The sequence below is a fragment of the Protopterus annectens genome, chromosome 8.part0, assembly GCF_019279795.1.
Source record: "Protopterus annectens isolate FY-2018-M chromosome 8.part0, PAN1.0, whole genome shotgun sequence".
Classification (NCBI taxonomy): Eukaryota; Metazoa; Chordata; order Ceratodontiformes; family Protopteridae; genus Protopterus; species Protopterus annectens.
In genome coordinates this window covers 1,324,021,952-1,324,044,752 of record NC_056741.1, presented here as the reverse complement: position 1 = coordinate 1,324,044,752, position 22,801 = coordinate 1,324,021,952, and the positions used below count along the sequence as shown (strand labels likewise).

The 22,801-nt window shown below is 41.6% G+C and overlaps 1 long non-coding RNA gene across 1 annotated transcript in view; it reads right to left on the bottom strand.

Annotated features, from left to right (window-relative positions):
• Positions 1-11,723: 11,723 nt before the first annotated feature.
• Positions 11,724-22,801, bottom strand: part of LOC122809392 — a 247,527-nt gene continuing 236,449 nt past the window's right edge. Inside the window, exon 3 of the long non-coding RNA XR_006365895.1 lies at positions 11,724-11,793. This is a non-coding gene — a long non-coding RNA (uncharacterized LOC122809392). The remainder of the gene's footprint in view (positions 11,794-22,801) is intronic.

The following is a 22,801-nucleotide window of genomic DNA, read 5'->3' as shown; positions in this document are numbered from 1 at the left end:
ATCTTCACCATATGCCTGGCTCCAGTAGTAGCTTACTGCAGACTCAAGGGAATTCAAATTTACCCTTATCTGGACGATTGTCTAATTCAGGCAGAGACAGCAAGGATGTCTTACTCCATCATCTAGAATTTGTACAGAACCTCCTCAAGTTCCTGGGATTCTCTATAAACATAAAAAAGTCAAATTTGACACCATCGCAACAGATAACTTTTCTGGGTGCACTTCTAAACACCACAACCCAGATGGCATTTCTGACATCCGAAAAACAGTTACAGCTGGCTTCAACTTTCAGAACCTTGGCAACTTTAACTCATCTATCTGCAAGGAAATTCCTGCAGGCTTTGGGTTACATGGCCTCCTTCATCCTTCTCGTACCATATGCAAGACTACACATGAGGCAAATACAGTGGTACCTAAAAAGTGTATGGTCTCAGCATTGCCACAGTTTAGACATACTGATCTCCGTTCTTCCTTGCCTTCAAAAGGAATTTTTTTGGTGGTCCAGGGCATGTGCTCTAAACAAAGGGAAACCCTTCCGTCTGCCTCCTGCCTCTCAGATTCTAACCACGGACGCCTCGGATTATGCTTGGGGAGCCCATTTTCAGGGCAATTGTTTGCAGGGCCTTTGGACAAAGGATCAGAAGCACCTGCATATCAATTTAAAGGAAATGTTAGCCGTTCAGAAAGCTCTGTTGGCCTTCAGGAATCTTTTACAACCAGGACAACTGTAAATACGGACAGACAACACCACAGTTATGTGGTACATAAGCAAGGGGGATCTCATTCCTACCCCCTTTGCAGACTAGCCATGGATCTATGGGACACAGCTCTATCTTGCAATCTGGATCTTCAGGCTCAGTTTCTACCAGGGAAACAAAACTTCCTGGCAGACAGTCTGAGCAGACATCTTTCGGATCCACACGAGTGGATGCTGGACACCAAAATATTCAAGATGATAACAGCAGTCTGGGGATGTCCTCACATAGACCTCTTTGCATCCCATCTCAATCATCAGCTACAGACTTTTTGCACCAGGATTTTCCACACAGAAGCTTGGAGAGTGGATGCCCTGTCATTCAGTTGGAGGAACCTCTCGGGATATGCCTTTCTGCCTCTCCCTCTTCGTCCATGGGTTTTATTGAAGATAAAACAGGACAACCTCAAGATGATCATCTTGCTGGCTCCAAATTGGCCTCGGCAGTTTTGGTATCCAACTCTAAAAACCCTATGCCTGGAGCCCCCTTGGATTTTACCTCAGTCTCCAAACCTTCTGTCTCAACATCAGGGTCAGGTTCTACACTCTCATGTCAGAACTCTCAGCCTGGCGGTCTGGTTAATCCAGGGCCTTTGATTTCTTCTTTACTGCCCAAGCAAGTTATGGATGTCATTTTAGAAGCCAAATGTCCTAGCACTAGAAAATCTTATGCAGGAAAATGGAAAAGATTTTGTTCCTGGATGCAGGCTCAGGATTCTGATCCTCTTCTTCCCAACATTACTTTAATTTTACTTTACTTTACAGATATCTTACATAAGGGTCTCTCTTTCTAATCCTACCTTCATGCCTAAGTTGGTTTCCAAAGTGGCTTTAAATCAAACTATACACTTGCCAACCTTTTTCCCCACTCCTCAAAATAAAGGGGAAAGGATCTTACATTCCTTGGATGTACACAGACAGCTACGTTTTTACCTGAACAGAACTAAGGACATCAGAAAATCAGAACAATTGTTTGTTTCTTATGCTTCCAGTTCCCAAGGTAAAGCCATTTCAAAACAGACCATCTCTAAATGGATTGCTCATGGAATCGGATTTTGTTATTCTCACCATGGAAAGCAAATCCCAGGGAGTATATGGACTCATTCCACCAGAGCTGCTGCCACTTCTGCGGCCTTCCTCAGGGGAGTTCCTACCAAGGATATTTTGGAAGCTGCAACTTTGAGTTCAGTGCATACATTTTCTAAGCACTACAATCTTCCTCTTTACTCTAAGTCTAGGGCAGGCTTTGCCTCTGCAATCTTGCAGGGCCTTTTAGCTGCCCCTTCATCTTTATGACCACCTCCTTTTCTTTCAGCTTTGGGATTCTACCCTACAGTCATGACTGCAACAGTGAAACACGATGAACATAGTACAGTTGTGTACACGTACCATAAATATAGATGCTTGAGTGTCTTCACTGTTGCAGTCTGGGTTTCCCTCCCCCCTGTCCCCTCTTATTTTTACTTTTGTGTATTTCCTTTTTTCACCATTCTTCTGAGGTGTATTTGCAAAGGTTATGGGACCTTTTTCATTTTGGGACTCCTGACATCTAGGGCAAGAAAAACTGGAGAAGATGGCGTTGGCTGTCAGCTTTGTACTCCTGGCGCTCTGATGTCAGGGAGCATGGTTGAACAGCCGACGCCGGACCCTGACTTTGGGATTCTGGCCGACCTGGGGCTGCCTGCCGGCAGGTGAGAACCCTACAGTCATGACTGCAACAGTGAAGACACTCGAATATCTACATTTATGGTAGGTGTACACAACTGTACTTTCAAGGGGCTAGGTCCCACTCAACAAGAGCAGCTTGCACTTCTGCAGCCTTTTTAATAGGTGTCCCTACTAAAGACATTTTGGAGGCTGCCACATGGTCTTCTGTTCATACTGCATTATAATTTGCCTTTGTTTTCTAGAGCCAGGGCAGGGTTTGCCATTGCTGTTCTGCAGGGCATTATCTCCAATCCTTGATTCTGTTGGATCCTCCTCCCTTTTCTCTGTGCTTTGGTAATCAACCCATTGGTTAGGACTGCAACAGTGAAACACGATGAACATAGTACAGTTGTGTACACTTACCATAAATGTAGATGTTCGATTGTATTCACTGTTGCAGTCCTGGTTTCCCTCCCTCTTTCCCCTTCTTTTGTCCTCTCTTATTCTCTTTTCCTAAGGCACAGGCTAAATTTGGTATTATTTGCCAATGTTGCTTTTGGTTTAAGCCTTGTTTTCTTGGGGCTTCTGACTGTTATGGCAAGAAAAACTGAGGAAGTGACATCAGCTGCCTCCTTTTTGTATCATTTATAACCGACAGCCGATGTCATATTTACTTACCTTTAGTATTCTGGCCGATCGTGGGCTACCGAGAGCCGGATAACCCATTGGTTAGGACTGCAACAGTGAATACATTCTAGCATCTACATTTATGGTAAGTGTACACAACTGTACTTTCTGTCTCATGATTTGCTTTCTCCTTCCTTCAGCCAAGTTCCCTTGTCCCTCCGTCTTTCTCTGTCTCTTCCAAATTGGCTACAGATTACTTCAGACTCTTGAGTTCTGTCCATTATCCATCAGGAATGTTTCATAGTTTCAAGTCTCTTCCTCCCTTTTTAGGCATTCCCCAACCTGCTCAGGAGGAAAAGCTCTCTCATTTCCCAGACATTTTTCACTGTCGTTTGGCTCAGGGCACCATTCAAGCTATGCCTCCCACCCAGCCAGGGAAGGGATTTTATTCCAGAATGTTTTTGTTCCCATGGAAGGAGTGTACATGAAGACCAATTCTGGAACTTTCCCTGCTGAGCACCTTATCATGATTCCTACCTTTTGGATGTTATCCCTTCAGACATTGTTCCCTTTTCCTACTTCAGGCCTTTCTGGAATCTCTGGATTTCAAGGATGTATACCTTCACATCCCCATTCATCCTCTTTTCAGGAATTTTTTACATTTCTCTGTTGCTTTTTTGCATTTTCAGTTCTCTGCTTTGCCCTTTGACCTCTATACTGTCCCAGTGGTATTCACTAAATGTCTTGCTCCTGTCATTGATTTTTGCAGGATTCGAGGTATTCAAATTTTTCCCTATATAGACAATCTGTTTATTCAAGCTCCTTCCCCCAGCAGTCTACTTTGGATCTCAGGTTTGCTATTTGCCTATTACACAGTCTGGAGGTCACCATAAACCTCCAAGAATCAGTTCTGATGCCTTCCCAGGATTACATTTTCCTCGGCTAAGGACTTTTATAGTTACCCTGTTGACATCTCTGCCTACCCCCAAGGCTCTATCTCTAATAACCTTTTTCAAATCTCTTCTTCCTTTGGAGTCTGTCACTGCCAGGATATTTCTAAGGGGGCCTGTGATTCATGGCTACCAACTTTCCCATGCTTAGTCTTGCCAAGCTCCATATCGAGAAACTTCAGTGGTACCTCAAATCAGTGTTGCTTCAACACTGCCACCCCATGGAGTTTCAGATCCCTTTTCTTCCCTGTATTAAGCTCAAGGTTCAGTGGTGGATTCATCAACTTTCTCTCAACCCGGGGCTTTTTTTCAAGCTCCATTTCCCACTCAGGACCCCATCACAGATGCCTCAGACAGGGAGTTGGGTGGCTTTTGTGGCTTCCTAAAGGGTTGAGTCTCTAGCTTCCTCCTCAGAGGTCAGACCACATCAACATAAAGGAGATGAGAGCTCTGCTTCTGGCTCTGAAAGCCTTTCATTCCCTCTTTCATCCCATGCCCTTCAAAGTTCCCTTCAAAGTTCACTGTGATGTGGTATGTCAGCAAGTGGGGGGGGGGTACAAAGACCCATCTTCTTTGCAGGCTACTTCTTCAGGTCTGTGATCTAGCTATTCAGTATCAACTGACTCTTCAGGCAGTTTATATTCCCTCATAGCACAATCTAGTGTCAGACTCTTTGTGCAGGTCCAACATGCAAGCTCATGAATGGATGCTTCACAGAAATGTGTTCTTGGACATTGTCAATTGCTGGAGTATTCCTCAGGAAGATCTTTTTGGCTCCCATCTGAACAGACAACTTCCTCTATTCTGTTCCAGAGTTCTAAGTTTTCTGGCTTGGAAGATGGATGCCTTGTATTTTCCTTGGAAGGGGATATTTATGCCTTCTCCCTGCTTCCTTTGTTACTACATGTTTTGCACAGAATGAGGCAGGACTCTCCCAGAATCTTGCTGGTTTCTCCCTTTTGGCTAAGACAGCAGTGGTCCCCCCTTCTTTCTCTCTTGGCCTGGGGCAATCACCACAAGTTACCTCACCAGGTGGATCTTCTCACACTAGACAAGGGTTTTTTTTTTTTTTATCCATCCTCACTTGTCCACTCTTCAAATGATACTGTGGGTGATATGGTTTTAATCCCTATTAGGCTACTCTTTTCTGAGAATATGCTTCAGGTTCTACAGGAGGCCAGGAAACACTACCAGGAAATCATTATGTCCAAATAGAAAAGATTTGCTCTCTGGTCCCTCTCTTGCCATCAGGATCATCGTTGAAGATTTCTTTGGTACTCTTATTTGTGTGATCTGCTCCTTACTGGCTTGGCATATTCCTCAGTGAAAGCTCACCTGTCAGCAATTTCTGCTTGTCTGCCCTTGAATCCACCTCTAGCCTGTAGATTTGAAGTCAGACAATTCCTTAATGGCATCCTTCATATTAGGGTTGCCAGGAAGACTATTCTACCTTCTTGGGACCTCAGTTTTTGAGCCTACTTCCTCAGCTTCCTTGCAACATTGTACTTGGAAGACTGTTCTGCTTTTGGATCTTCCTTCAACCAAGAGTGTGTCTGAACTTCAGGCTTTCATAGCTATTCCTTCTTTTTTAGTTTTCCATAGAAGTAGTGTCTCTTTGTACTAATCCTTCTTTTATGCTGAAGGTGGTCAGTGAGTTGTACATTAATCAATCTATTCATCTTCCTTCCTTACTTTTTTTTTCCTTCTCCACAGTTTGCCATTGAGAAGATCCTTCACTCCTTAGATTTGCATAGACAGCTAACTGAAGTTTTTCACAAATCTGAGCAGCTTTATGTTTCTTTTCATCCCAGGTCTTTGGTTTGACTAAGCAAACTGACTCCTCCTGGATTTCTAAGACCATTTCCTTTTGTTGTTATTTTCAAGGCAAACTTCTTTCCTCATCTGTAAAGGCACATACTACTAAGGCAGTTGCTTCCTCTGGTGCCTTTTCAAGAGTCTGGATACCGATTTTCTTTTCTTGAAGCTGCTATTTGGTCCTTTCTTCATACTTTAAACATTACACGCTGGATGTTGTCTCTAGGGCCAGAGCTTGCTTTGCCATGGCTATCCAGCATGGGTTTGTGGAGGATTCTTCTCTGTTTTCTCCTCCCAGGCATCCTCTTGAGCTGTTATACTCTCCCTTAGGTGAAGAATACTGCAACAGTGATATGGAGGAACATAGTACAGTTGTGTAAAATCATACCATAACAGTAGATGTCCTTCTTTTCACCGTTGTAATATTCAGTCCCTCCCTCTGTCCCGACTCTTGTCCTGTGTTCTGTTTGCCTTCCTGGCCAAGAGGCCTTTCTCTCTTCCTCATCCTTTATTTTTCCTTCTGGATGCACATGTTCCTATTTTGTCCCTGAGAGTATTCTGTTCTTCCTGGGGCTTTTTCAAGTTCTGAATATCTGCATCTGTATGTCATCTTTGTGCCCTACTTTGTATGCATGGAGCATACATGTGACTTACATCACCTGTAACAGCTGAAAGCTTTGGTATACTGGCTGGATGTTGGAATATCCTTGGCAGGAGATCCCTTAGGTGAAGAAGCAGTTAAGAGAAAGGCATCTGTTGTTAAGATAAGATTTTACACAACTGTACTTTCTCAGGGGAACCACAATGTTGTCATGGTGCTGTCATTTTAATACAGATGTGGACTTTGATGATGGATCTTTGGCAGTTTGATGGATCTTTGTCATCTTTGGCAATTCTGTCTTCCTGGGGAATTTGATGTTCACTGACAATAATGAGAATTGTGTATTGCATGATAAACTGGGGAGACAAAGTAAATGTTCTTATCCTGAATTGTGGCTACTTGCTACTATAAATTATTAGTAAGTGTGCGTGTGAGCATGGGATTGAAACTGTCCACAAGAAATGGGCAATAGAAAAACATTTTTGACACAGAGTGAATACTTTCTTTTGCATTGTCATGATTCAGGTTTTTAAACAGCCTTGTTAGATTCCTTTTTTTTTTTTTTTTTTGCTGTTTATGACATTAGCTGCAGTGCCATGATTGACTCTCCTTCCTGAATCTAGCAAGTATTGTTCTTAATGCCTCACTCCATCCTTGATCTGGATGAAGGTAGTGTGTTATATTTTTATTCCTATTTTCTAATGGTCATTTCAGTAGTGACCTAGGTTTATATCCATATTTATGTTGGTTATCAGAAATCTAAGTTCCACTAATGAGAAAGCTCCATTTTTGTTGGTTTCCACCTGTACATGTCTATATAGTATGATTCATGTCATCAAAGCAGATTTCAGCATAACCTGACTCATCACGCCTTATCTGGTGAGTGGGATTGAAATATCCAGGCTTGATGAAGTGGTGACAAGGTCTCCCAGTGCAGGTAACTTTATCTCCTTCACCCTTTTATGTATAAAATCCTGTTATGAACTTGCACAGTCTTTTGAAAAGTTAAACAGGTTTCCTTGATGGAACATGTTCAGAAGAGTGGACACAATGAATTTGGTTTTAATGATACCTGCTGTGAAGGCATAAACATTTTCATTTAATTGGGTTTTTTTGTATCCTTTTTACTAATCAGGCATGTTAATTTACATGAATTTTCATGTAGGACAGCACATTCTTCAGTAGATCTTGCTAGAGTTCTATGGTACGTCTTGTGGGCTGCATAGTTCACAAACATTAGTGTTTGATTTTCTGATTAGTATGGATGTATCCATACCTTACATGTATTATGTTTAGTGATATAGATTGAAATCCAGATGTATTCCATTGGTGCAGATAGCGAAACAGTTTGCTAGTGAAATTGCAAATCATTTTGTTAACCCATTCCTACAGTAAAGAAAAGTGTCCTTTATCATGTCTTCTGCAGGTTACACACACACACACACACACACACACACACACACAGTAATCAGCCACATTAACTTCCTTAAGTTGTGCCACCCAATTTCCTTTGTAGTAGAATGTTACTTTCTGTCCATATTAGGATAGGAAGGTAGTGGCCCTTTACTAAGCCTTTGTCACTGATGGCATATCTGCACCAGTCACCCAGCTGTAAAAATCATCTTCTTTGACAGTAGGAGGTAAGTCCTTTTAATTTTAACATCTGGTAAAACAGTGTAACCTACCACCTGACTTGGCTACCCTACACCTTTGATCGTTGTACAGTACTAGTGGTACCTAGATCTCCTTTGGTTCCCTTGACTAGGCAGTGCTGTGTGCCCCTTGTCACCATGAAATACGGCATTGCATTTGAGAAAGAGTTCCCTTCTTTAAGTCATACATGTGGTTTCAAGTTAAAATTGATTATATATGTGAACTTTCCTCTGCTTCCTCCTGGAACTAGCACCTGCCATACAACATTGCCCTCAAGGAATTTGACCACCTGTATCAGACTGCCATACTGAACATTGATTGATGCCTCTTCTGTTATTGTTTAGTAACTGATCTAAAAAAAAGTCCTATTCACAAACATCAGTGATAATTTTATGCTTTAATTCAAGAAAAAAACTTTGAACTGGCCACTCTGTTCTCATACCCCCCTCCTTTTACAGTAGAGGCTGTAGGAGGATGTCAAGTCCCCAGGTCTGGAAACTTATGTACGTCTCATAGCACTTAACCATCATCTTACTCTGCAAACTTTAAACACAGCTTTATACCGTCATTTAATTGAAGGTTTTTTGGATCCTTTTTTCTAATCAAAGTATGTTAACTTACAATGTGAATTTTTTGTGTGATTTAAAGAAGTGATCTCTTTCTCCATCTTACAGGTAGAAGGAGCACACAGCACCACATGGACAAGGGCAGTCTGGCACTTAGCATAGAGGACTAAAGCTCTGAGCTTTTAATGAGCTTCCATCTGTGTCCATGTTACATGGTTTTATTCATTCCACCTTCATTTGTCTACTGTGTGGCTCTGAGCAAGTCACTTAAACAGACAGTGCTTCCAGGTCACCCCTGAAAAGGGACAATTCATCCAGTGGGCTTTGTAATGCCCCCGATCTGGGCCAGTATTCAAGGAGCTTCAATCCTTACCACTGACACTGGAGAGAGGTGTTCACTTGGAACAAAAATTGATACACCCAATATTTCCAGATGCAGCTCTCTGCATCAAGCACAATTTCCCTCAGCCCAGGGTCTAGGTTTCTCTCTCTGTCTCTCCCCAGGTCTCCAGAAAAGATCCCCACTGGCACAGCTGTAGAGTTAAGTCCTCAGCTGAGTGTCCAAGCTAAGTCCTCCAGCACACACACTGTGAAGCCAGTGCTTCATGTCCCTGCTCCAAGTAGCTGACACACACACACACACACACACACACACACACACACTTTGAGATTTGATTTTCACACACACACACCCCTGGGAAAGGCTGCCATAGATTTACTAGTTATGCCCTCTGCCCATCTGTCCAGACCATGAGGTGGTTACACTGCCACCAGACACTCCAAAACCAGCTACTCCAAGACTATTACAAAGGTACCCAATTATACTGAGTGAAATTAATATCAATACAGATGGTAGTTGGACCAACAGCAAGGCTTTTAAGATCATCCAAAGCTGTCATCAAATATATACAAGTACTCTCAAAGCTCTAAAAGAAGAGCCACAGTGAAAAGTTTAAATATATTTAATAATAAGAAAAGAATATGAAAATACTAAATATCTATTTACAATAAACACGAGTTTCAATTACAGGAAATATTAAAAATAACACAGCTGGACAGGTTCACACATTTACAGAAAAACCATGCTCAGCTAATCTAACTATATTTTCCTGACTGATCTAAAGAATTATTCTCTAGTTACTTACTAGGGCAAGGCAAAATAAAGTAGGTGAGAGATCCTTCTTTGTCAGGTTACAAAAACAGTGTGCTCTGAGACTTCAGTCTCACGTAGTATTAAACATTATTTTTAGTGATTGTTTACATCTGGTCATTGGATTTCTGGTTCCCATGCACCCCCCCCCTCCCATTGCTGGAAACTGCCAGGAGTTAGCACCTATGTCTCAATAATACACACACACGCACGCACCCTTGGTAATATCTGCTGCAGCTCCTGGAAGTCATAAAACAATTTCAAACCTCCACCCTTCCAGAGTAGCAATTAGTTCATCCCAATGACAATGCAGAACACTTCCTAGTATAGACTTTTTGTCTCTGTCTGCACTGAGAACTGTAAGATAACATCTTTATGGCCTAGACCCAGTAATTTAATTTCTTGCTATCCAAAGTTAGGTGAATTGAGATTAACTTCTTCTCTTCCAGTGTTCTCTGTTGAAATATATACATTTAAACAGTTATAATAATGCTTGTATATTTCTGTCCAGCAGGGCACACTTTTGTTACATTTTTAATACAGACAGCTTTGCAAATAGATTATTCAATATAAGCATCTGTACAAATCAGATTGATGACATATAATTCTTTACAATATGCCATCTAGCTGTGCTGGCTTATGTTACACATCCACTGCCCTACTTCTCCTGGCATAGCTGGCAATACCTCACATCGTCACAGGCTTACATAGTCAACAACAAAGTAAAACTAATGTTCGTACTTAGTCATTTCTTGATATTATGGGCCCAGATAATTTTTAATATGTGTATTATTCCTACTACAATCTCTTTTGCATTATTGTTTCCCAGTTATTTTTCTGAAGGTATGTTTTAAAAATCACTTGGTGAGCAATAAATCATTTTAGCTGTACTCACAGTTTTTAAAGTTGGGATGTAAAATGAGCAAAAATATTCTGAGCTGGTATTCCTCCGGAATGTTGTCAGACTTGTGCTACAGTAGCCTGATATGGGAAAATCATCCTTGCAATTATGTCATTTTATAAAATTTTCCACAGATTTACAGAAGAGTAGTGTTTTAGAGCTCTTCAACAGTGCTGTCGCTCTCTGGCTTATTATTTGGACCCAACCAGTTATATATTATTTCTTTATTTCCATTCCAGAAATTAAATTTCTCCTTCATAAAATTGTATTTTACATTGTATATGTATTTTTGTTAATTGTGTTCATGTTATAGAGTAAAAAAGTCACTCTAATGAATAGGTATGCTGTGTCTTTTCAATTTCTAGCTCCCGAAAGCCGATCTACTTTTACACAGAAGTACAAAACAGTTGTAAGTATGTAAAAGATTGCCCCAAATGTACTCAAAGAAACCGTGAGTCTGTAAGAGTAGATCCATTTTTGGTAACAGCAGGACCAATGCTGAATGGCATCAGGACTGCTTGGTAGGTAAAAACTTCAAGTTTCCATACTCCCTCCCACTATCCCATAGTGCATCACAGTGCTATTCCTTCCTACATTTACATTGTTGCTCTTAGCTTCTAGTGATTTGAACCATCCCAGGCTGCCGTTTTCTGGTATTTGACAATAAATGTCTTGAAATACAGTGAGTACATTGCCTTTTTAAAAATTCAAGAAGTGCACAGCCTTTTCATCTTTTATTAGAGTTACTCTTATGACTCAGTCTTATTTCATTATGTCCAGTGGATTTTTCCATTTTGTTTTATATAGTTGAACATCTATCGGCCATATTTTTTTCTGTTTATTCTTAGTTAGCATTTAACATGCTAGTTAACATAGGTTATTCATTCTGTAAATTTGCCCATGGAATGAAAATAACACAAGATCAAGCATCAGAGTTTTCGCTTTTGTTTTTGGAGGGAGGACATAATGCCTTTAAGTGATTCAGTGACACTGAGAAATTGCACTAATCAGTTGATGCTCTATATGCTGAAAAAATGTTTCTCAGACCAGGAAGAAGGCAGGCCTCTGTCCCAAAAGTGTACAGTTCGTAAGATTCTTGTACATAATCCAGTTTCTTCGTCTGCAGTTTCTAAATAAACAAAAACAAAACAGACAATTTGTCCCAGAAAATTGGTATGCAGGTTCTTGATTCATATTTCAACTTTTCTGCAGATGTGCAATTGTCTGAAATTCAGAAATCTTATAAATCTTTTTTTAACACATTCATTAAAGGCAAACATACATTTATATAAAAGAAAAAAAATAAAATGTTCACAGTTACAGATGTTGTACATTGTACACATTCTTTCATGAGTATCACCAATCCAACATTACATGAATTGCTGGATTTCTGCCTTCCCTTATACCTCATTTCTGCTACAAACATTATTCTGCCTGTATTATCCCCTCAGTTTCCATTTTTTCTATGTAATTTGTGCCTACCCTTTTCTAAAGATTACACTTCCATTTTTTATCTCTGTTATAATACTCACCTACTTCAAATACAGTTGGTTTAGACTTTGATTTCCATTTTCTAGTAATTGCTTTGTTTGGCAGCTACCAGAATTAAACTTAACAAGGCTTTACTTATGTCTAGGTAATTCAGATCCTGTATCCCCCTCAAAAAACATTTCCTTTGTTGCACTCATTTGCTCATCCAATATTTCTGACAGAGTACTCTGTAGGGTTTATTTTTTAATTTGCCAGATCATTACACTCCCAAAACATATGTTCCCAGTAATTTCTGCTTGAGTAGAGGAATCAGGCAGCGTTGTCCACTTTTCTCTTTGTTGTTTGCATTATATTTAGAATCATTGGCAAAGAAAATAAAAGATTCAGAAATTCAAAGATATAATTGGTATGGTAGTCAGGAAAACCTGGCTCTATTTGCAGATGTTATTTTATACGTGACAGAATCAGAAAGGGACTTTACAGTGTTGTGGAACATTTTAAGACAGTTTTATATCTTCTTGGGATACAAAATTAATGAAGCTAAAACAAAGGCAATACCAGTAAATTATATACCCACATGCACATTGGTCCAACAATATCCATATTTATGAGGACATGATAAAATGAAGTGTTTAGGAGTATGGATTAGAAATTACTGTTGTGGCAGCTAAGGGTATGTAGGAAGAGACTAAACCAAAGATAATACAAAAATTGAGAAACTGGAAGCTTTGTTATATGGATGCCAAGATACAAGCCATTAAAATGTTTTTAGTCCCTTTATTCTTATACACAGGTCAGGCATATTTTTATCAACCAGAGGAGAAACTGTGGCTAGCAATTAAAAAGAGTTGAAGGATTTTATCTGAGAAGGGAAGATAGCAAGGGTCAAGTGGGATAAGCTGATTCTTCCAATAGAACAAGGTGGACTATGATTACCCAATTTGAGGGGGTATTTTCCAGCAACACAGCTAAGGATCTTGTACATAGCACAAGCAGAAAGTTATAATTCCAAATAGAAAGGAATGATGCTGATACAGGGAGGAAGCTCAAGAAATAAGGAGAGCTTGGGATTTTGGATGCAGAATCGTAAGGAGAACAACAAAAATCATACAAAGCATTATATTCGTAAAATAGCAGGGATTATTCTAAGAACTAAACCAGCACAGGAATGGAGAAAAGAGATTTTGCTGATAGGGATGTCTGTAGTCAGGGATACAGATAATAGGCAAAAGGGGGCTGGAATTTATTGGAGAAAACTGGCAAAGGAGCCAAGGTATTGGGAGCAAATAACTAGAAAGGGAAAGGTAATAGAAAGGGAAGAGGCCAAGAATTTATTTGGACTGCAGATAGGAGATTGCCTTCCCTATCAAGGATTGATATCAGAGTATAGGCAAAGAGAAAGAAATAGGAGGCTCCCGAATGAAAGACCAGCACTAGTAGAGTGTTTAATAGAATCTAGAACAGAAACTGCCATTAAAGAAGGAATAATTAGTATAGCATATAAAATACTGCATGATAATTATAAGAATCGGTCAGCGAAGCTTAGAAAGGATTGGGAAGAGAGAGATTGGATAAGCAATTCACAGAGAGACAATGGGAGGATATATGTATATCTCCCAAATATGTAACAAAGTCTAGATGGTTTAGGATCTTTGCCTGAAAGTGTTTACATGGGTATTTTTATACCCCAAGTAGACTCCAAAGAATTTTTCCTCAGGTGGTTAGCAAGTGTTGGAGGTGTGATGGGCAAGAAAGAGATGGCTGGGGACGTATTTTTTGTGAGGGTAATGAGCTGGCAGATTTTAGGGATTCCCTGCAGACTGCTCTGTCAGAGAGATGCTGGGTGAGCATATTGGATTGATTTGAAGGATGATTTGTTTGAGTTGTGATACAGAATCAGAATTGCCTAGACATAGTAAAGCCTTGCTAAGTCTAATTGCAGTGGCTGCCAAAAAAAGCAATGATTAGAAAATGGAAATCAAAGTCTAGACTAACTTTACTAGAAGTAGTGAATATAGCAACAGAGATAAAACAACTGGAATTAGGATCTTTAGAAAAGGGAGGAAGCAAACTATATAGGAAAAATGGGAATTGTGGGAACATTATATGCAGAAAAGGAATGAGGTTTAAGAGGCAGGATTTGAATGGACCTTATAATGCTTAATTGACAATGACTGGATAGATTATAAGTGATGTATAATGTTTGCAGCTACAGTTGTTTCAATGGTGTCTGTGATGTACACTGTTTGCAACTAAAGTGGCTTCATGTTTATCATTTGTATAAATATGATTGCCTATGTCATGTGTAAAAATTTAATAAAGATGTTTGTTGGAAAAAAAAACATCTGTTCCCAGTTATTTTTCTTTCTCTTCACACCTCCAACATTAGCCATCTACCTGAGGAATAATTCTTTGGAGCCTGATTGGGGGTATAAAAAATACATATGCAAATACTTCCAAGCAAAAATCCTAAATCTTCTAGACTTTGTTGCATATTTAGGAGCCATACATATGTCCACCCATTTTTTTTTTTTGCTTGTGAATTGCTTATCCATTTTTTCCCACTCCCCTGATTGATTCCTATAGTTATTGTGCAATATTTTTATGTCCTATTAATTATCACTTTTTTTAACAGCAGCTTTTGTTCTAGATTCAGCTAAAAACTCTACCAGTGCAGGTGTTTCACTTAGGATGACTCTGATGATGCCCCATGTCGGTGGGTGAAAGCACTTAGTATCTGTGGACTGTATTGTGAAGTATCTGTGGACTGTATCGTGAATTGTCTCCTGTTTGGTATGGTTTTTATCTATTAAAGTACTTCTGATGAGACCAGGATTCAAGGTTTGCTGTAATTTTTGCTCACTTAGGATTCTCCAATGTAAATCCCTGATAGGCAGTCCCTAGTCTGCAGTCCAAATTTCTTCTTAGCCCATTCACAGAAGTTTTGTAATTCTTCTGCTCCAAGTCTGCTATACCCAAAGTCTCACCCCCACCCCAAGGCAGTTCCAAATTAGATTATAACAGGTTGGTGGCTGCCATCCTGAGGGCAAAGAAGAGAGTCTTTGCTGCCCCTTTCCCTCCATGTTTTCTTGAGAGTAGAGGCACCTCAACTGTGATTTCTCCCAAAGTAAAACTTTCAAAACTAGTCTTGTTTGCACCAGATGTTCTTCGTCTCACATTGCTGCAGTCATAACCTGTGGGTAGTCCGCTGTCCTCAGTCGGCCCGAATACCAAAGAGTTAGGCTGGCCGCTCGGAGCTGATGTCAGTACACAGTAGTACTTAAGTGCATGACCGACGCCATATCCTCAGTCTTTCTTGCCGCGTGGTCCGCAGAAGCAGCGTTTGCAAGTGCCGTTCGGCTCTGAAATTTTCAGTTTCGAGTTTCAGACCAAAACCAGTTGGCTAAATACCCGTTGGGGAAAATTTTTGTCTTTTCTTGCCTCAGTTAATCCGGATGTCAGAAAAAGTTAATAATTGTATTTCTTGTGGGAAACAGATACCTCATAGGGACTATCATTCTCTGTATTCCTTGCTTAGGGCCTGAACACGAGTCAGGTGTCGCTTTGCTAGATTTAATAAGCGCACCATTAAACGCAGATTAGACTGTGCTAGGCTTGTTTTCGTAACTACAACATGCCGCCGGATCCTCTGACGCCTGCTACCGCAAAAAGAAAAGATAAATCCTTAAGGTCTAAACTGAGGAGTCGCCCATTGCGGACGCTGGTTCTATGGAATCTATGGTTGAATCGGTGGATCCAGCCAAGTCTCGCTGAATCCCAGGGGAACCTTTACTTTTGCAGGAGTTGGCCTCTCAGGAGTTAGGTCAGGCCGAGGGTGCTTCTTAAGTTACTGTGGTTCCTTCCTTACAAAAGGTTATTAGGCCTTCTACTTCAGTCACTAAAGGCCCTGCTAAGGCTAGACCTGGTATTTCTGGTACGGGCCACAGCCCTGGTTCTTCGGGCTCGGTTCCCAAAAAGCATATGTTGAAAATGGCAGAGGATTTGATTACCTTGATCAGGGGTTCTATGCCCCCTCCAGAGAAGAGGCCTAGGGTGGAGACAGATTTAGAGGGAATGGAGCATTCCTCAGATTACTCTAAGTCCTCAGCTGAGGATATCCAGGATTTTCCTCCCTATTCTGATTCGAATGCAGAGGATTCCTGTCCTTCTGCTTCACCTCCAGAGGATTTTTCCTTTTCTGAAACCTTGCATTCCATGAGGGAGCATTTCAAGTGGGAAGGTCAGGATTTTTCAGATTCTCGTAAGAGGCTTAGGGAATTTTTGTTTTTGCCACAACATAGACCTTTGGCTATTCCCCCTGTTTTAGATGTTGTTCAGGATGTTTTTTCTGAAGCTTCCCTGCCCCTGTCAAGCCAGACAGGTATTACAGAGTTCCAGAGGCACATAAATATTTGTATAAGAGCCCTAGAGCTGACCCAGAAACTATTATTCAAGGGCCTAAGGGTGTCAGGGCTTCTGTGGTTAAGAATCCAGTTCCTTTGGATAAAGATTCTAGAGCGTTGGATAGGTGGAGTAAAAAAGTGTACACCTCTTCTACGTTAGCTATGAGGGCTTTAAATTGCCAATTCCACATGCTGAAGTATCAGAACTTTCTGTTAGGTCAATTAAAATCTAAGGTAGATGCTTTATCTGAGGGTATAGAGTGTAAGGAATTGCAGGACTTGGTTCATGCTTCAGATCAAGTTGGTAAACATGCCTTGCAGTGTGGCTTCGATGCCCTTCAGGCTTCTTCCAGGGTAGCTGCTACTGGTTCAGTTATTCATAGACATGACTGGTTTAAGGATCAAAATTTGTCAGAGCATGTTAAGGCTCGGATTTTGGATGCTCCCCTTCAATCTGAAGTTCTTTTTGGTTCCCCTGTGGAGTCAGTTTTCAAAAAGATGGAAGACAAAGCTAAGTCTATGCAGACAGTTAAGGAATTTTTGCAAGTGCAGCCCCCTAAGTTTAGCAGGAATTGGCCTGCAAGGGGATGGTCTTACCCTTCAGATTTTCAGTCTAAGGACAGGTCTAGACGTGGTAGAGGCAGGGCTCACGCTCAGGGTTCTTTCAGACCTAGGACTTGGAGTTCTCCTGCACAATCTTCTGTTGAGGGCAGGGGTCAGCCTTTTCGTAAACAGACCCAATGACCTGTATCTCCAGCTGCCGGATCCTTCCTTTCTGGCAGCTCCTCTAGGAGGAAAGTTGGCACTTTTCAAACAAAATTGGCATTTGGTCACCCAGGACAAATGGGTGTTGGGACATAATAATTCAAGGCTACAAGTTTTATTTTCACACTTTTCCCCCTTTCAAAGGCATGCCAGATGTACCTCCTCAGCAAAGGCTGGAGGCTCAAGAACAAATTTCTTTGCTTTTACAGATGGGGGCTATCCAGGTGGTACCTCCGTCAGAAGAAGGCCTAGGGTTTTATTCTCGTCTTTTCCTAGTGCCAAAGAAAGGAAACACTTGGAGGCCAATTCTGGATTTGTCCATTCTCAATACATACCTAGACATTCCAAAGTTCAAGATGTTAACATTACAACAACTTCTGCCTATGCTAGGTAAAGATCATTGGATGGTAACTCTGGATCTCAAAGAGGCCTATCTTGACATTCCTATCAGGCCCAGCTGCAGGAGATTCCTGCGTTTTCGGGCTGGCACTTCTCATTATCAGTTCTCTGCATTGTCCTTTGGTTTATCTACTGGTGTTCACAAAGGTTCTGGCTCCTGTAATAGCTTTCTTAAGACTGAGGGGAATACAAATTTATCCTTATCTGGACGATTGCCTGATTCTTGCTCAGGACAAAGACAAGTTACTTCAACAGCTACAGTATGTAATGGCAGTTTTAAGGTGCCTAGGGTATTCTGTGAACGAAACAAAGTCCAGTCTAGTACCCTCTCAGGACATGTGCTTTCTGGGTGTGAGACTGAATACAGCCTCTCAGATGGCTTTTCTGACCCCGGACAAACAAAGAACTCTTCATCTATACTTCCAGCAATTATCAGTACTGTCCAGGCTGACTGCAAGGACAGTCCTTCAAGCCTTGGGGTTCATGGCATCTTGCATTCTGGTACTTCCCAATGCCAAACTGCATATGCGGAAGCTACAATGGTATCTCAAAAGTGTATGGACTCAGCACTGCCACGATTTGAACACTGTCATTCCGATAATACCTTGCATCCAGAAGGAATTCTTGTGGTGGGCACAGGAATGTCACCTAAACAAGGGACTCTCTGTGACCCAACCAGAGTCAGATCTTAACGACGGATGCCTCAGACCTGGCTTGGGGAGCACACTTCAATGGGAAATGGATTCAAGACACGTGGCCTCCCAAACTACAGCATTTGCATATCAACATGAAGGAGATGTTAGCGGTCCAGTTTGCCCTGATGGCTTTCAAGGGCCTACTTCAACCAGGACAGGTGTTGATACAAACAGATAACACTACAGTCATGTGGTACATCAACAAGCAGGGGGGGACCCATTCTTACCCTCTTTGCAGACAAGCTATGATATTGTGGGAGACTGCTCTGGGTTTGCACATCACTCTTCAAGCACGGTTTCTGCCAGGAGCACAGAACTCCCTAGCAGATGTATTGAGCAGACAAATTGTGGATCCCCACGAGTGGAAATTGGATCCTCAGGTATTTCATCAGTTGACAGTGGCTTGGGGAACTCCAGACATAGATCTGTTCGCTTCTCCTCTAAATTTCCAACTACCAAAACTTTGCACAAAAATGTTTCACCCAAAAGCTTGGAAAGTGGATGCTCTATCTTTCAGTTGGAACAACCTTCACGTCTATGCTTTTCCTCCTCTACCTCTCATTACCAAGGTTCTCTTGAAGGTCAGGAGGGAAAGGCCTTGCATGATTTTAATAGCACCAGATTGGCCACGACAGCACTGGTATCCTCTGCTGAGGAGTTTAATTCAGGAGCCTCCTTGGCCTTTGCCACAGCTTCCTCACTTGTTGTCCCGGTCGAGCAGTCATTTGCTCAATGTCAGGGTGCAGTCCCTGCATCTAACGGCCTGGCGTATTCTGTTTTAGAGCCTGTGGGTTCTCAGCTTCCTCAGCAGGTTTTAGATGTCATCTTGGAAGCTAGGCGGCCAAGCACTAGAAAAGTTTATGCTGATAAATGGAAGAGATTTTTTCTTTGGAGCACAACAAAGGACTTTGATGTCTCAGTACCTAATTTGAGTTTTACACTACAGTACCTTACTGAGTTACTAGACAAGGGTTTGTCATTTTCTTCTGTGAAAGTTCATGCTGCAGCCATTTCTGCTCACTATGATTGTGACCCTCCTTTATTTTCTCACCCTTTGTTTAAGCAATTTCTTAGAGGGGCAAAAAATATAAGACCCCGAGCTCCTACTCCTTCCTGGGATCTCAATTTTGTGTTGGAGAAGCTTACTTTGCCTCCTTTTGAACCTGCAGCTACGTCTGACTTAAAGTTTTTATCATGGAAGACTGCCTTTTTGTTGGCCATTACTTCTGCTAGAAGGGTATCTGAATTGCAGGCTCTCATGGCAGTTGAACCTTTTCTAATATTCCATAAGGATAGAGTTTCTTTATGTACTAACCCTACTTTCATGCCAAAAGTGATTTCTAGTGTGGCCTTGAACCAGTCTATCCATTTGCCTACCTTTTATGCTGATCCCCAAAATAAAGGGGAAAAAATCTTGCATTCTTTGGATATACACAGGCAGTTACGTTATTATTTGAGCAGAACTAAGGAGTTCAGACAGTCTCAACAGTTATTTGTTTCTTTTGCTTTGGGTTCACAAGGGAAAGCTGTTTCTAAGCAGACTATTTCAAAGTGGATTGGAAATTGTATTGCTTTTTGTTATTCTCATCATGGGAAGGATGTTCCTGCTGGGATTAGACCTCATTCCACTAGGGCTACTGCCACTTCTACTGCTTTTGAGGGTGTAGCTACTAAGGATATTTTGGAAGCAGCTACTTGGAGCTCAGTTCATACTTTTACTAAACATTACCATCTCCCTCTTTTCTCCAAGTCCAGGGCTGGGTTTGCCACTGCAGTCTTACAGGGCATGTTAGCGGCCCCCTATGCTTTTTTTAGTTTGGCCTCCCTTTCCTTAGCTTTGGGATTCTAGACTGCAGCAATGTGAGACAAGAACATAGTACAGTTTTGTACCTACCATAAATGTAGATGTTCGAGGATCCATTTGCTGCAGTCCCTTTTTTCCTCCCTCCTCCCTCTTTGGTTTGGGGGTGGTTGTTGTTTGTTGTTATTGTTACTTGGGATAATTATTATTTTCTCTTGTGGCTCTGGCCTTTTCCTTTTAGGCCTTCTGACATCTGGGGCAAGAAAGACTGAGGATATGGCGTCCGGTCATGCGCTTAAGTACTACTTGCGCACTGGCGCCAGCCCGGGCTGCCAGGACTACCCACAGGTTATGACTGCAGCAATGTGGATCCTCGAACATCTACATTTATGGTAGGTACAAAACTGTACTTTTTGAGGTTGCCACTACTCACCCTTTTCAGTTTCAGTACTGATGCAGGTGTTGTGTTCTAGACACCATCATTGCAGACACTTACAATCCTCTTGGCTTCAATACTTGGACCAGGAGCTTCTGTGCTGGCATTTTGCTTTGACTTTCAGTACCAGTGCCTACTGAAGTGTTTAGTTCTGCAGCAGTCAGCTTTGAAGATGTTCTTCATATTTCACTGTCCTAACATATGGGTTATCCGGCTCCCAGTAGCCCTCAGTCGGCCCAAATACCAGAATCCTCGGTATATGATGTCGGCTGCCACCGGTTGTAAAACTAATGTCAGAACATCAGGTATAAAGGGAGGCAGTTGACGCCATTTCCTCAGTCTTTCTTGCCACGGTGCCCAAAGCAGATGCAATTAGCACTAGTGCCGGTCGGCCATTTACCTTCTTTTTGCTTACCGACTACCAAGTTGAAGACACCTTCAGATAAGTACCCCATTGGGGAGCCCCTTTTCTTGCTTTAAAGAATGTCAGATTAAGTTAATAACTGTCTTGTTTGTGGAAAATAGATTCTGCACCATGATTTTCATTCCTATTGTATAACTTGTTTGGGCCTTGACCACGACGTCCCTAACTGCGATCTCTATGCTTCCTTTAACCCATGTACCATATGCCATAGAGCTAAGATTTTGTATAAGCATTTCGGAGTCTGGCCTAAGTTCGTCAGTATAGTGTCTTCTGGTCTCCCAACTTTTGATATACCTAGGAAACACAAAGACAAGGACCGCCGCAGGCCTAGGGTTAAATCTGCTAACGACGCACCGGAGAAATTGGTCATCAGCACAGTGGTAGTCAGTGAGGCACTTTCGCAGCCCCTGCCGAGACCTTTACGGAGTCCTCCATGTCGCAGGCTGCTATTTCGTCTTCAGACCCTCTGCCCGTCGGCACCTCGGGGCTGGAGCCGCTATGCAGGTACCGGCTTCTGACACCTCTTCTTTTTGACATGAGACCAGAACCAGACCGACTACCTTAGTTCAGACTTCTGCAGTTGCTAGGCCTCCCGAGTCCCTCCGGATTGCTAGCAAACCTTCCAGCTGCAAACCTGCTCACAAGCATACGTTTTCCTCCCCTCCTGTGCCTCAGTCCCAGTTGGTAAAGATGGCTGGTGATCTTTTTTCCCTGATTAGGGGCTCCCATCCTCCCCTTCCAAGAGGGCTAGGGAATTGTCTCCTGATGTTTTGTCTGTCTCAGATTCTGAGATGTCCAGTATTTCTGCTGGTGAAGAAGGAAATTCTCAACTTTTTTCTGGCTTTGAGGATTCTGATGCTGAGGACTGTATCCCTGCTGCCTCCCCTCCAGAAGATTTTTCCTTTGGGGATACTTTGAATACTCTTAGGGAGCACTTTAAATGGGAATGTCAGGATTTTCCTCAGTCTAAGAATAGAATCAGGGAATTTTTGGATTTGCCACAGCATAAGCCTCTGGCTATACCTCCAGTTTTGGAAGTTGTGGATGATGTTTTCATGGAAAATTCTTTAACTCCTAAATCTGATATTGTTAATCCTTGTTCAGTCATTACGCATGGGTATCGGTTCCGACCTCGGAACTGAGCCGGCCATTTTCCAAGTTCGCATCAGCTTCAAACTCTCGAGCTAAACTCTTACCCACAATCCCCCTTTCCCTGTTACCCCAGATTTCATTTGCCTTGTTGACATTTGGTCGTGTCAAGCTACTTCTCTTGAGCTAAGTACAGTTATTTGTTGTTTAATAGTCTTTCATATTACTTTTCTGTCAGAAAAGTTTATATTTCATTGTCTCTTAGCCTATCGCATCTAGCGTACATATTTTCTTCAGAAGTGATCTGATTTCTTAGTTTTTCTGCTCTTTTCTCTACCCTTTTACTGCGAGGTATTCTCTCTTTGCCATCGTTGGTAATCCTTCCCTTTTTTCTCATACCTTCGGGTATTCTTTTGTACCATTGCTGGTACCTTTTTCTGTTGATTAATTTGCTGTCATGGCAGATAAGAAAGATAGTCTGGGGTTTAAGAGGTGTTCTGATTGTGGACACAAACTACCTACTTCTGATGCACACTCTTTGTTCGTTTATTGTTTGGGGGCATTCCACTTGTCTGTTGACCTGCCCTGTACTATTTGTGAGAACTTTTTGAATAGAACCTTGTTGGAAAGGAAA